This window comes from Triticum aestivum, chromosome 2D (assembly GCF_018294505.1).
Source record: "Triticum aestivum cultivar Chinese Spring chromosome 2D, IWGSC CS RefSeq v2.1, whole genome shotgun sequence".
Lineage (NCBI taxonomy): Eukaryota > Viridiplantae > Streptophyta > Magnoliopsida > Poales > Poaceae > Triticum > Triticum aestivum.
Window position 1 is genome coordinate 546,877,082 of NC_057799.1, and position 14,488 is coordinate 546,891,569.

Here is a 14,488-nt window from a genome sequence, read left to right on the forward strand (position 1 = left end):
TGGGCAGACGCAGGCGGGCCGCCGACCGGCTGCTCCGCGGTTGCGCTCCCCGTCTAGGCCGGTGCGCCGGTCACCGCTGGCCAGGTAGACCAACATCCTGCCGTCTTCGCGACCGCCGAGGGGCTGGATCCCTACGAAGCTCGTGGGCTGCTGCTACAATTGCTGCAGCGAGAAGCACATCTCGGCCATGTGCACCAATCCGCCGGTGTATGTGCGCTTCGATGGGGAGGGGCACATCTCCAGGGACTGCACCCGCCCGCGCCCCCGCCCCCGAAGCTCGTCACTGGTCGACCCGCCACGGCCGCCGCCGGCCCTTTGCCAGAGTCGCGCCCCGCCGATGTCGGTTGGGCAGGGTGCTCTGCCCCGGGCTTCTCCGCCGCTTCCCCTCCACCCCCTGGGGCCGCAGCAGGTCCTGCCTCCTCCTCCCCCGGGGCCGCCGCTGGCGGGCGCAGTCAGGGTTAGCGTTCCGTGGAGTCAGGTCGTGAGCGCCGGGTCTGTGGCTAGCATGGCTGGGCCTGGGTTCTCGGTCCCCTTTGCGCCAGTGGAGTCGCCGCGGGCGCCGCCCGCGGTGGTGGATGATCAAGTGGACGTGTGTTTCATGGAGTCGGGTCCTGATCTGCGGGCGCTCGAGGAGGAGCTTGCTCGTGCTGTGGTGGTGACAGTCGTGGGGGAGCGCGGCGCGGCGGACTTGGCCACGGTCGCGACGTCCTTGTGCATGAGCTGGAGTTGGAGCCGCTCGACATGTCCATCAGAGAGTACTTCCCGGAGGATTTCCTTGTGCTCTGTCAGTCGCCCGAGATAAGGAACATGCTGATCAGGCACGGAAGGGTGGCAACAGGCAGTTCGATCTTGTCCTTGCGCCCTGGTCTCGCCACTCACGCGCTACGACGATCTCCATGTCGTTCTTGGTGCCGCTGGTGCTATGTGGAGTGCCGGCAAACGCTTGGACGAGGCATATGGCGGAGGTGCTCCTGCTGGGGCTGGGAATTGTCGTCAAGGTTGGTGCAGCCACCCGGTTCATGGCGTGGCTACATACGGACGACTCGGCTCGCATTCCCTGAAGGCAGATTCTTTCGATGGAGGAGCCGAACAGGCGGAGCCAGCGCTTGGTGCAGGCTGATGGTGGAGTGGATGCTCTATGGTATCGGATCGACATCCTGCAGGCAGCTGCGCCAGTGCATCTTGGGCAGCAGGCGGGGATGGCGCCGCCACCGCGGCCCCCGCTGCCTTCCCTGCCATCTGGAGGCGATTCGGATGGGGACTCGCGTCTCGGGGTCGGGACGGTCCACCATCGCCGCCGCGCTCGCCAACGCGCTCGGCTGCTTCCTCGTCGGCGTCGGCTCCGTCCCTCGATGGCCAACGGTTAGTTCAAGCGCTGGTAGGTCAACGTGCACTGGTAGGTGGCAGTGGGGCAGCCTCTGCGGTCAGGATAGGCCTACTCCGGTCGGCCTGTCTGGTACGGAAAGCATGGAGGGCCCGGTGGCAGCTTCTTGTAGCGGCGTGGAGGCGGTGGAAAGTAGGGCAGTTGAGACGCGTGGCAATAGGCAAGAGGGCCGGGTAGGGGTGGTTAGAGATGGTTGGAGGCCCCGTAGCCGGGTCCAGCGGATTCGCCGCGCTCGGTGAATCAAATAGAAGACGGGTCGCGTCCGCGGCAGGATGGTGGGTTGGTCAGATCGGGACAGCTGGAACCTGCGGCAGGGGACCAATCACCCTCACAGTCGATCAGGATTGGGCAGTGGGAACTTCAGGCCGGTGCAGGCGATTCGCTCGGCTCTCCAGGCTTGACGCGGAGTGGGAATCCCACATGGCCCGAGGTGGATTGTGCCAGTTTGGATGGATCTGCGCGGATTAATCTGGGAACACGGGAGGATCCTTTGGGCCCCACTTTGCATGCAGATGGGACGCAGCCATGCACGTGCGAGGCCAGTGGTTCTTGGTGAGCCTTTCGGAGGAGCAGGGAGGAAATGCTTTGCCCCTTTCGCCTGGGCAGGCCCAAGATCAGGGGGAGACGCCGTAGAGGCAAGGGCAGGTGGGGTCCCCCACTAGGCCGTGGCCCCAGGAGCAGGTCTCGCAGCTCTGCACTGAGCTGCGTCGGGCCCTCTCACCGTTGCTGGCTCATCCTACAGTGAGGGAGTTGCCCAAGCAACAGCGCAGGCTATGGCAGAAAAGGCCACCTGTGGCATCACACCGGAATGTGCGGCTGGCCAAGGGCGGACGCGGTTCAAAAGCCTCGAAGCAGTAAGCAGTTCTCATCGGGAAATTGTGCTTGGCAAATGAAGGAAATCAAATCGATGACGCGGCGCTCCAAGCATATGTGAAGCTTTTCGACAAGCCGCTACTTGACTATCACGAGAAGGAAATCTTGGGATTGTTTGGTTGGGACGCGTCGATCCTTCCCTTGCAGAGCGAGGAGGAGGTGTGGGTTGATGCTCGGTAGAGCAGTCGAGGCCGATAGTGGATCCTATGGGTCTTGTCAATGACGTCACATCCACCCAAAATCCTAGTGTGGAATTTTAGAGGGTTAAATTCGCCTTCCCGGAGAAGTGCCGTATACCAAGTGGTAGTGGTAGCGAATGTGAGTACTGTGTGTCTCCAGGAAACCAAAATGGAGTTGATATCGGATGTGGTGGTTCGGCAATGCCTTGGTAATAAATTCAGAAACTTCTATTATGTCCCTGCGGTTGGCACGCGTGGTGGAATCCTTCTTGCTTGGGATAGTTTAGTGCTCTCACTCTCTAACCGGTACATGACGACAAGCACGTTAACGACGCTTGTGTCGCAAGAAGGAGCGCCACACTGGTGGTTAACTGGGGTCTATGGGCCGCAAAGTGACGCGGACAGAGTTGAGTTCCTCATGGAGCTTGCGGATATAAGGGACTTACATGTGGGGCCGTGGGCCTTGCTTGGTGACTTCAACCTTTTGGTCTCTCAGGAAGACAAGAACAGGCCTAACGCGAATAGAAGGATGATGGCACACTTCCGTGCTTTGCTCAATAGGCTGGAGCTAAAAGAGATGTATCTTAATGGACGACGTTACACCTGGAGTAATGAACAGAAGGATCCCACCTTGGAGAAGATAGACCACATCTTTGTCACAAACACTTTGGAGGATATCTACCCAAGAAACTTGCTCACGGCTTTGGGTTCTGCAGTGTCTGATCATTGCCCGCTTCTAATAGATCCGGGTGCGGAATTGCACCTCGGCAAGTGCTTCAAATTTGAGAGTTTGTGGCCTAAGGTGGAGGGTTTCTTTGAGATCGTAATGGAAGCTTGGGAATCAGTTGCTAAGGAGGGTAACCCGTTCATTGTACTTGACTACAAACTGCACGCTACCACGAAGGCTTTGCAAGCGTGGAGCGATCGGTGCATTGGCAACACATGGCTGCAAATTTCCATTGCCATGGAGATCATTGCTAGATTGTATGTGGCATCGGAAACGTGAGCATTGTCTCATCAGGAGCATGCTTTGCGCAAGTTGCTCAAGCGGAAGCTTTTGGGGCTTTGCTCGTTGGAAAGGACTATTGCATGCCAAAGATCACGGTTGCTGCAACTGCGAGATGGGGATGCAAACACAAGGTTTTTTCAGAGGTAGGTAGCTCATATGCAACGCAAGAACATTATCATGTCCATGCAGCATAATGGGGTGATGCACACGGGTCAGGAGGAGGTGGCTAAGGTCGTGGATGATTACTTGTTGGGAAATGTAGCATGCAATTTCAAAAAAATTCCTACGCTCATGCAAGATCTATCTAGGAGATGCATAGCAATGAGAGGGGGAGAGTGTGTCCACGTACCCTCGTAGACCGAAAGCGGAAGCGTTTGACAACATGGTTGATGTAGTCGAACTTCTTCTCGTTTCGACCGATCAAGCACCGAACGTATGGCACCTCCGAGTTCTGCACACGTTCAGCTCGATGACATCCCTCAAACTCTTGATCCAGAAAAGTGTCGAGGGAGAGTTCCGTCAGCACGATGGCGTGGTGATGGTGATGGTGAAGTGATCCGCGCAGGGCTTTGCCTAAGCACTACGTGGATATGACCGGAGACGTAAACTGTGGAGGGGGGCGCCGCACACGGCTAGGAATCAATGTTGTGTGTTCTAGCAATGCCCTCCCCTCATATATATAGGTTGGAGGGGAGGAGAGGCAGCCAAGGGGGCGCCCCAAGTAGGAGGAATCCTACTTGGGCGCCTCCCAATTCGGCCTGCCCACTTACTTATTCATCCGGAGGGGGAAGGAAGGAAGAGGGAGGAGAGAAGGAAGGGGGAGGCCGAATCCCTCCCGTTCCTTTCCCTCTTCTCCTCTTTCCTTCCCCCTTATTGTGGCCTACATGGGGCGCACCAGCCCCCTAGGGGCTGTTATGTCCCCTTCTTGGCCCATTAGGCCCATGTAGTTGCCGGGGGGATGCCCAGAACCCCTTTTAGTGACCCGATATGTACCCGGTACCCCCAGAACACTTCGGGTGTCCGAATATCATCGTCCTATATATGAATCTTTACCTCTCGACCATTTCGAGACTCCTCGTCATGTCCATGATCTCATACAGAACTCCAAACAACATTCGGTCACCAAATAGCATAACTCATATAATACAAAATCGTCATCAAACGTTAAGCGTGCGGACCCTACGGGTTCGAGACCTATGTAGACAAAACCGACACACCTCTCCGGTTAATAACCAATAGCGGAACCTGGATGCTCATATTGGTTCCCACATATTCTACGAAGATCTTTATCGGTCGTACCGTAATGACAACTCACGTTATTCCCTTTGTCATCGGTATGTTACTTGCCCGAGATTCGATCGTCGGTATCTTCATACATAGTTCAATCTCGTTACCAGCAAGTCTCCTTACTCATTCTGTAATACATCATCCCGCAACTAACTCATTAGTCACATTGCGTGCAAGGCTTATTATGATGTGCATTACGGAGAGGGCCCAGAGATACCTCTCCGATACTCGGAGTGATAAATCCTAATCTCGATTTATGCTAACCCAACAAACATCTTCGGAAATACCTGTAGAGCATCTTTATAATCACCCAGTTGCGTTGTGACGTTTGATAGCACACAAGCTATTCCTCCGGTATCCAGGAGTTGCATAATATCATAGTCAAAGGAATATGTATATGCCATGAAGAAAGCAATAGCAATGAAACTTAACGATCATTATGCTTAGCTAACGGATGGGTCTTGTCCATCACATCATTCTCCTAATGATGTGATCCCGTTCATCAAATGACAACACATGTCTATGGTTATGAAACTTAACCATCTTTGATTAACGACCTAGTCTAGTAGAGGCTTACTAGGGACACTTTTGTCTATGTATCCACACATGTATCAAGCTTCCAGATAATACAATTCTAGCATGAAAAATAAACATTTATCATGATATAAGGAAATATAAATAAAAACTTTATTATTGCCTCTAGGGCATATTTCCTTCATTACTATGGGCAACTCTTTGGCTCCGCTACGGCCCGGGAGGCTACGATTAATATGGACATGCATGATCTATCGTGCCTCGACCTAGCTAGCTTGGAGGTGCCGTTCGATGAAGATGAAGTGTACAAAGTAATCAAGGCCATGCCGATGGACAAGGCACCAGGTCCGGATGGATTTACGGGTAGATTCTATACCACCTGCTGGCACGTCATCAAGAACGATTTTATGAGGGCACTCGATCAATTCTATAGAGGAGATGTAAGGGGCATGGCTGCGCTCAACAAGGCGATAGTGACCTTGTTGCCTAAGAAGACATGAGCGGTTACCGTAAGGGACTTCCGGCTGGTCAGCCTTGTGAGCGGACCGATTAAGATCTTTGATAAGATCCTGGCTACTACGCCGGCGGATGAGCTGCCAAATCTGGTGGGGCTACAACAAAGCGCGTTTGTCAGAGGTCGCTCCTTGCATGATATCTACATGCTAGTTCAGTGCACAGCTCGAAGGTTGCATGCGCTAAGAAGCCCTACGGTCATGCACAAGTTCGACATAACCAAGGCGTTCGACACAATAGAATGGCCATTCATTCTTGAGGTCTTGAAGCGGATGGGTTTCAGTGACAGATGGATCTCGTGGATTTGTGGTTTGCTGGCAACTTCATCTACACGGATTATGGTTAATGGCACGCCGGGCAAGCCAATTCTCTCCTGTCAGGGCCTCCGACAGGGCGACCCTCTTTCACCAATGCTATTCATACTCTGTATGGAGCCCTTACGAGCCCTATTTGAGCATGCAACAAGGAGTGGACTGCTGGCACAGCTGGCGAGGACGGGTCTGCGGCAAAGAACTTCTATGTTTGCAGATGATGTGGTGGTCTTCTTCAAGCCGACGAGGTTGGAGGCAACGACTTGTGCCGCGCTCTTGCGTGTCTTCGCGCAGGTCTCGGGGTTGGTGGTGAATATGAACAAGAGTGCCATTTGGTCGATCAGGTGCTCGCAAGAGGAGGTGGAAACGGTAACTGCAATCCTGGGTTGCTCGACATCGGCCTTTCCATGGACCTAACTGGGGCTGCCCTTAACGCTCAGAAAACAGTCGCCCGCGCAACTACAAGGGCTCGTGGATAGGGTTCGGGACTGCTTGCTGCTTTGGAAGGCGGCACTCATGCCGAAGAGTGGGCGGCTGATCCTAATATAGTATGTACTCTGCGCTATACCCGTGCATTCCATGCTTACGCTAAGCCTTCCAGCAAAAACCCTTACCGCGTTGATCAAGATTTGTCGGAGTTTCCTTTGGTGCGGCAAGAATGAGGCAAATGGTGGAAACTGCTCGGTGGCTTGGGAGGAAGTGTGTACTCCTAAGTGGGCTGGTGGCCTAGGGAACCTCGATTTGCGTTGGCTAAACAAGGCACTTCAGGCTCGTTGGCCTTGGCTTCAAAGGGTGGACAAGGAATGGTCTTGGGCTGAATTCTCCATTGCAGTGCCACCGGAGTCTATGGCTTTGATTCGGGCAGCGACGGGCAGGACGGTGCGATATGGTACAACCACCATGTTCTGGGAGGACCGTTGGGTCGACGGAGCTAGGATTTGTGAGATTGCGCCGGCACTGTACAGTAGAATACCACCAAGAATCAGGAGGCCGGCGCTGGTATCGGATGCACTCTACAATGGTACTTGGTCTAGCGATGTTGGCCCTAATGTATCTCTGCTAGAGTTGGAGGAATTATTACGTTTATGGACGAGCCTGGAGGAGTTTCGGCTGGCAGAAGGGGTGGAGGACAGGGTTCAGTGGTCCTGGGAAGGAAATGGTATGTTTTCTGTGAGGTCAACATACGCAGCCAAATTTATGGGACGACAACTCTCACCCACGACTGCATTTACCTGGAAGTCGAGTGCTCTGTTGAGATACCGCTTTTTCTCCTGGTTGGCAATCAGGAACCGATGTTGGACCATGGACAGACTGGCATGAAGAGGACTGCCTCATCAAGACACTTGCCCGCTATGCAACCAACATGACGAGACCATACAACACTTACTCATCAGATGCGTATTCGCAAGGCATGTTTGGCAGTGGTGCTCCACTCTGGCTGGGAGGGTGGAGTTCATGCCTTGGCCAGAAGAGACCTTGAGTGGATGGTGCAAAAGACAGGAAGATAGCAGGGAGCACCAGAAGTCCACGCGGGCACACTGTTTGCTGGCAATGTGGATACTATGGAAGTATAGGAACGATATCGTCTTCAATGGCGCCACGTCGTAACTGCCAAGGGTGTTGAGTAGGCTACGAGAAGAGGGAGCACTTTGGGTGAAGGCAGGCTTGCTTAGTGAAGCGACCATAGGCGAGGAGTTGGCTCTGGTGGAGCGGGTAGGGCATGAGTAGTTGCATTCCATGTAAGTAGAGGGTAGGTCGGATAAAATCCGCATGTAAATAAAAACCTTGATGCACTAGTGGTTTGGGGCTCCCCACCCCCTTCTTCTATAATGAATGATACGTACACTCGTTCGTATTCGAGAAAAAAACTTCTACCTCGTTTTTAGTTTCTTGACATATCAACCAATAAGAGATGTGGGGCGTACATGCTTTCAATGACTTAACACTACCAAACACGACATGCTGTGGTTAGTTCATTGCATGCAATGCTATTAATTAGCAAATAATCATTAAGTTCTCTTGTTTTCCCCTCCGTCTTGGTCGCGTTTCACAACCTAAAATGACTTATGCACCTAGATGGAGGAAGTAGTATTTACTTTCCAGTTGCATGGGAAATAGTGAAAGTGTTTCCTAAGAAAACAATTGGCATTGTTCAAAAGAAACTCCTCTCTAAAGTCTTCCAGATTATCTCTTCACACTCTTTATAAAATGCGGACTCCAGATATAATATATGTTGATCTTTTTCTATCTTTCTTAAGCAGTATAGCCATTACAAATGCATGTGAAAGAAGGTCAGATTAACCCGAAGAAGTGATCCAAAAATGGATTTGGCCTAAAGTTTCAGGATATGTTGGACCCAAGATTTGACCCACCCAATAGTAAAATGCACTAACTAAATCAAAACCGTCTCCCATAAAAATACATAATGGAAATGCGCATGTATTGTCCACACTAATGTTGTGGGTGCTTTCTTTGAGAAACCCGATGGGAAAGTTCGTTGCTTCAAAAAAAATTAACACTGGGGCCAGGATCAAGGCGGGCATACCTATAGCGCATGAGAAAGGTGCGATAGCTCCCAAGTGTCCCTACACCTCTATGAATAGTAATTTCAAAAAAATATAAAACCCCGGGAGTTGAAAAACCACTCTCATAACGCATCATGAATAATCCACAACACTCGACGGTCTTGTATGCAAAGGCCGCCAGGATAACACCACACAAAGGAGGTAGAGATAGCTTGCCGCAGCATGCTATCGAAGAAGTACACATGCAAGACATACTATGAAATAGGGTGCGAACTGGATAATCTTTGTACTTATGAAAACTTGCAGGGCAAGAGCCATGGAGACCGGCGCAATGGCGGAGCATGGGCAAATTCTTATAGAGATGATGGGCTAGAGGCGACCATCAAGATTTGGGCTAATTTTTACTGGGTATACAAACCATCCATTAAAAGTTTCAAATAATATCTCCTAGGGCTAGGGGTGGCCTCCAAGATTGGGCCTCACTAGGCAATAAGGGCAGCTTAGCAGATGCGCAATATGTGGTTGGTCACTATAGTGACTGCTAGTATGTCGATCAACACACAAAATGGCACTCTACAAAGTCTGTCATATGTGCCGCGATCGCCATATATTATGGACTTCGCTCCATAAACGACCTCATAGCCTTAAAATATGAAGGTTGTGGAAGCCACGCTCGTAGCTCGCTCCAAACCCAACTACCAACACAGGAGGAAAGTTTCATCTTCTTCCTCCTCACGCTAATGCAGGATTTGAAGCAACACGGCCAACCATTGACCAACAGAGAGGGAAGGACATGACCGTCAACCACTTGGCAAATAAATGACACGGTTGCTTCCTCAGATTCCTGTAGGAGCTTGTCAGATAACTATCACCATCAACATCTTCTAGCTTGCTTGCCAGGCTAGAAGGCGTGTGAGCAGGGCAAGAGGAGGCTTGTAAGTTGGTCGGAAGGATGCGTGTGATCAGCGAGACCGCATATCACCAGGAAAAGCGCCCCTTGATGGCTGCCCGCCACCTCCTCAGCTGCCCATTTAATGGAGTGCACGGTGGCCTATACCGATGCTCCTCTCTCTCCCTTAACCATTCCTCCCTCGAGCGCCTCCTAATCCCCTCTCGCCCACCTCCAATCCACCACTTCATCGTCCATGGCATAGTGGAAGGAGCTCCCCGTCGTCTTCAATTTTGGAGATGAGGACGAGAAGCAGCCGGAACCATTGGCTCCCTTTTGGGACTTGTACGACATGGTAGTGGAGGAGTGAAATAAGGGGGATGTGGAAAGGGAGCGGCGGATCGAGACTGTGCATATGCCCTTGTCGCCGACGCCGATGCATGGTCAGCGCGTCATGAGCATGTTGAGGTCCTTCTTAAACATCGAGGCCCACAAATGCTGCCGATGCCGGATGGCCATCCTTGGGTGAGGTCGTTGAGGCCAGTTTCTGAGCCATCGAGGCCCGCATGGCCGCATTCCTCACCCTCGGTGGGGGATCGAGCCGCCGCCTTTGTGGTCGTGGCCACAAGTAGCTTAGTGAAGGAAATATGCCCTAGAGGCAATAGTAAAGTTGTTATTTATATTTCCTTATATCATGATAAATATTTATTATTCATGCTAGAATTGTATTAACCAGAAACTTAGTACATGTGTGAATACATAGACAATACTAAGTGTCCCTTGTATGCCTCTACTTGACTAGCTCGTTAATCAAAGATGGTTAAGTTTCCAGACCATAGACATGTGTTTTCATTTGATGAACGGGATCACATCATTAGAGAATGATGTGATGGACAAGACCCATCCGTTAGCTTAGCATTATGATCGTTAAGTTTTATTGCTATTGCTTTCTTCAAGACTTATACATATTCCTCTGACTATGAGATTATGCAACTCCCGAATACCGGAGGAACACCTTGTGTGCTATCAAACGTCACAATGTAACTGGGTGATTATAAAGATGCTCTACAGGTGTCTCCAAAGGTGTTTGTTGGGTTGGCATAGATCGAAATTAGGATTTGTCACTCCGAGTATCGGAGAGTTATCTCTGGGCCCTCTCGGCAATGCACATCACTATAAGCCTTGCAAGCAATGTGACTAATGATTTAGTTGCGGGATGATGCATTACGGAACGAGTAAAGAATCTTGCCGATAACGAGATTGAACTAGGTATGATGATACCGACGATCGAATCTCGGGCAAGTAACATACCGATGACAAAGGGAATGACGCATGTTGTTATGCGGTTTGACCGATAAAGATCTTCGTAGAATATGTAGGAACCAATATGAGCATCCAGGTTCCGCTATTGGTTATTGACCGGAGATATGTCTCGGTCATGTCTACATAGTTCTCGAACCCGTAGGGTCCGCACGCTTAATGTTCGATGACGATTTGTATTATGAGTTATGTGTTTGGTGACCGAAGTTTGTTCGGAGTCCCGGATGAGATCACTTACATGACGTGGAGTCTCTAAATGGTCGAGAGGTAAAGATTCATATATTGGAAGGTTATATACGGACACCGGAATGGTTCCGAAGAGGTTTGGGGATTTTTCGGATTACTGGGAGGTTACCGGAACCCCCCCCCCTCCTGGGAAAGTTAATGGGCCTCACGGGCCATAGTGGAGAGAGGGAGGAAGGCCACAAGAGTGGCGCATGCCTCCCCCCCCCGCCGAATCCGAATTTGACAAGGGGTGGGGGCGCGGCCCCCCTTTTCTTCTCCCTCTCCCCTCTTTCCCCTTTCCCCCCTCCATTGGAAGGAAGGGGGGTGCGAATCCTACTAGGACTGGAGTCCTAGTAGGACTCCTCCCCTTGGCGCGCCTCCTCCTGGCCGACCACCTCCTCCCCTCTCTCCTTTATATACGGGGGCGTGGGGCACCCCAAAGGCACATCAATTGTTCTCTTAGTTGTGTGCGGTGCCCACCTCCACAGTTTACTCCTCCGGTCATAGCGTCGTAGTGCTTAGGCGAAGCCCTACACGAATCACATCACCAACACCGTCACCACGCTGTCGTGCTGGCGGAACTCTCTCTCGACCCTCTGCTGGATCAAGAGTTCGAGGGATGTCATCGAGCTGAATGTGTGCTGAACTCGGAGGTGCCGTACGTTCTGTACTTGGATCGGTTGGATCGTGAAGACGTTCGACTACATCAACCATGTTAACCTAACGCTTCCGCTTTCGGTCTACGAGGGTACATGTACACACTCTCCCCCTCTTGTTGCTATGCATATCCTAGGTAGATCTTGCGTGATCGTAGGAATTTTTTTAAATTGCATGCTATGTTCCCTAACAGTGGCATCAGAGCCAGGTCTATGCGTAGATGACATGCACGAGTAGAACACAAAGAGTTGTGGGTGATAATAGTCGTACTGCTTACCACTAACGTCTTACTTTGATTCGGCGGTATTGTTGGATGAAGCGGCCCGGACCAACATTACATGACCACGTTCATGAGACCGGTTCTACCGACGTGCTTCGCACACAGCTGGCTGGCGGATGTCTATTTCTCCAACTTTAGTTGAATCGAGTTTGACTACGGCTGGTCCTTGTTGAAGGTTAAAACAACACACTTGAGAAAAAATCGTTGTGGTTTTGATGTGTAGGTAAGAACGGTTCTTGCTAGAAGCCCGTAGCAGCCACGTAAAACTTGCAACAACAAAGTAGAGGACGTCTAAATTATGTTTGCAGGGCATGTTGTGATGTGATATAAGTTTTTGTATGAGATGATCATGTTTTGTAGAAGTTATCGGCAACTAGCAGGAGCCTTATGGTTGTCGCTTTATTGTATGAAATGCAATCGCCACATAATTGCTTTACTTTATCACTATGCGGTAGCAATAGTCGTAGAAGCTATAGTTGGTGTGACAACAACAATGCTACGATGAAGATCAAGGTGTCAAGCCGGTGACGATGGAGATCATGACGGTGCTTTGGAGATGGAGATCAAAGGCACAAGATGATGATGGCCATATCATGTCACATATTTTGATTGCATGTGATGTTTATCTTTTATGCATCTTATTTTACTTAGTACGGCGGTAGCATTATAAGATGACCCCTCACTAAATTTCAAGGTATAAGTGTTCTCCCTGAGTTTGTACCGTTGCTACAGTTCGTCGTGCAGAGACACCACGTGATGATCGGGTGTGATAAGCTCTACGTTCACATACAACGGGTGATGATCAATGGCCCGCCTACCTTTCCCTTGAATTTTAATGCGTTCCTAGAGAAAGCTAAGTTGAAAGATGATGGTAGCAACTACACGGACTGGGTCTGTAATTTGAGGATTATCCTCATTGCTGCACAGAAGAATTATGTCCTAGAAGCATCGCTAGTTGCAAGGCCCGCTGCAGGAGCAACGCCGAACGTTATGAACGTCTGGCAGACTAAAGCTGATGACTACTAGTTTTACGGCTTAGAATCGGGACTTCAAAGATGTTTTGAACGTCATGGAGCATATGAGATGTCCAAGGAGTGGAAGTTCATATTTCAAGAAAATGCCCGAGTTGAGAGATATGAAGTCTCCAACAAGTTATATAGCTGCAAGCTGGAGGAGAACAGTTCTGTCAGTGAACACATACTCAGAATGTCTGGGTACCATAACCACTTGACTCGGCTGGGAGTTAATCTTCCTGATGATAGTGTCATTGACAAAGTTCTTCAATCACTGCCACCAAGCTATAAAGGCTTTGTGATGAACTATAATATGCAAGGGATGGAAAAGACAATTCCCGAGCTCTTCGCGATGCTAAAGGCTTCGGAGGTAGAAATCAAGAAGGAGCATCAAGTGTTGATGGTTAACAAGACTACTAGTTTCAAGAAAAAGGGCAAAGGGAAGAAGGGGAACTTCAAGAAAAAATAGCAAGAAAGTTGCTGCTCCCGGGAAGAACCCAAGTCTGGACCTAAGCTTGAAACTGAGTGCTTCTACTACAAAGGGACTGGTCACTGGAAGCGGAACTGCCCCAAGTATTTGGCGGATAAGAAGGATGGCAAAGTGAAAGGTATATTTGATATACATGTTATTGATGCGTACCCTAGTAATGCTCGTAGTAGCGCCTGGGTATTTGATACTGGTTCTGTTGCTCATATTTGCAACTCAAAACAGGGGCTACGGATTAAGCAAAGATTGCCTAAGGACGAGGTGATGATGCGCGTGGGAAATGGTTCCAAAGTGGATGTGATCGCCGTCGGCACGCTACCTCTACATCTACCTTCGGGGTTAGTTTTAGACCTAAATAATTGTTATTTGGTGCCAGCGTTAAGCATGAACATTATATCTGGATCTTGTTTGATGCAAGACGGTTATTCATTTAAATCAGAGAATAATGGTTGTTCTATTTATATGAGTAATATCTTTTATGGTCATGCACCCTTGATGAGTGGTCTATTTTTGTTAAATCTCGATCGTAGTGATACACATATTCATAATATTGAAGCCAAAAGATGCAAAGTTAATAATGGTTGTGCAACTTATTTGTGGCACTGTCGTTTAGGTCATAGGTGTAAAGCGCATGAAGAAACTCCATGCTGATGGGATTTTGGAATCACTTGATTACGATTCACTTGATGCTTGCGAATCGTGCCTCATGGGCAAGATGACTAAGACTCCGTTCTCTGGAACAATGGAGCGAGCAACTGATTTATTGGAAATAATAAATACTGATGTATGTGGTCCGATGAGTGTTGAGGCTCACGGCGTGTATCGTTATTTTCTGACCTTCACAGATGATTTGAGCAGATATGGGTATATCTACTTAATGAAACATAAGTCTGAAACATTTGAAAAGTTCAAAGAATTTCAGAGTGAAGTGGAAAATCATCGTAACAAGAAAATAAAGTTCCTATGATCTGATCGTGGAGGTGAATATTTGAGTTATGAGTT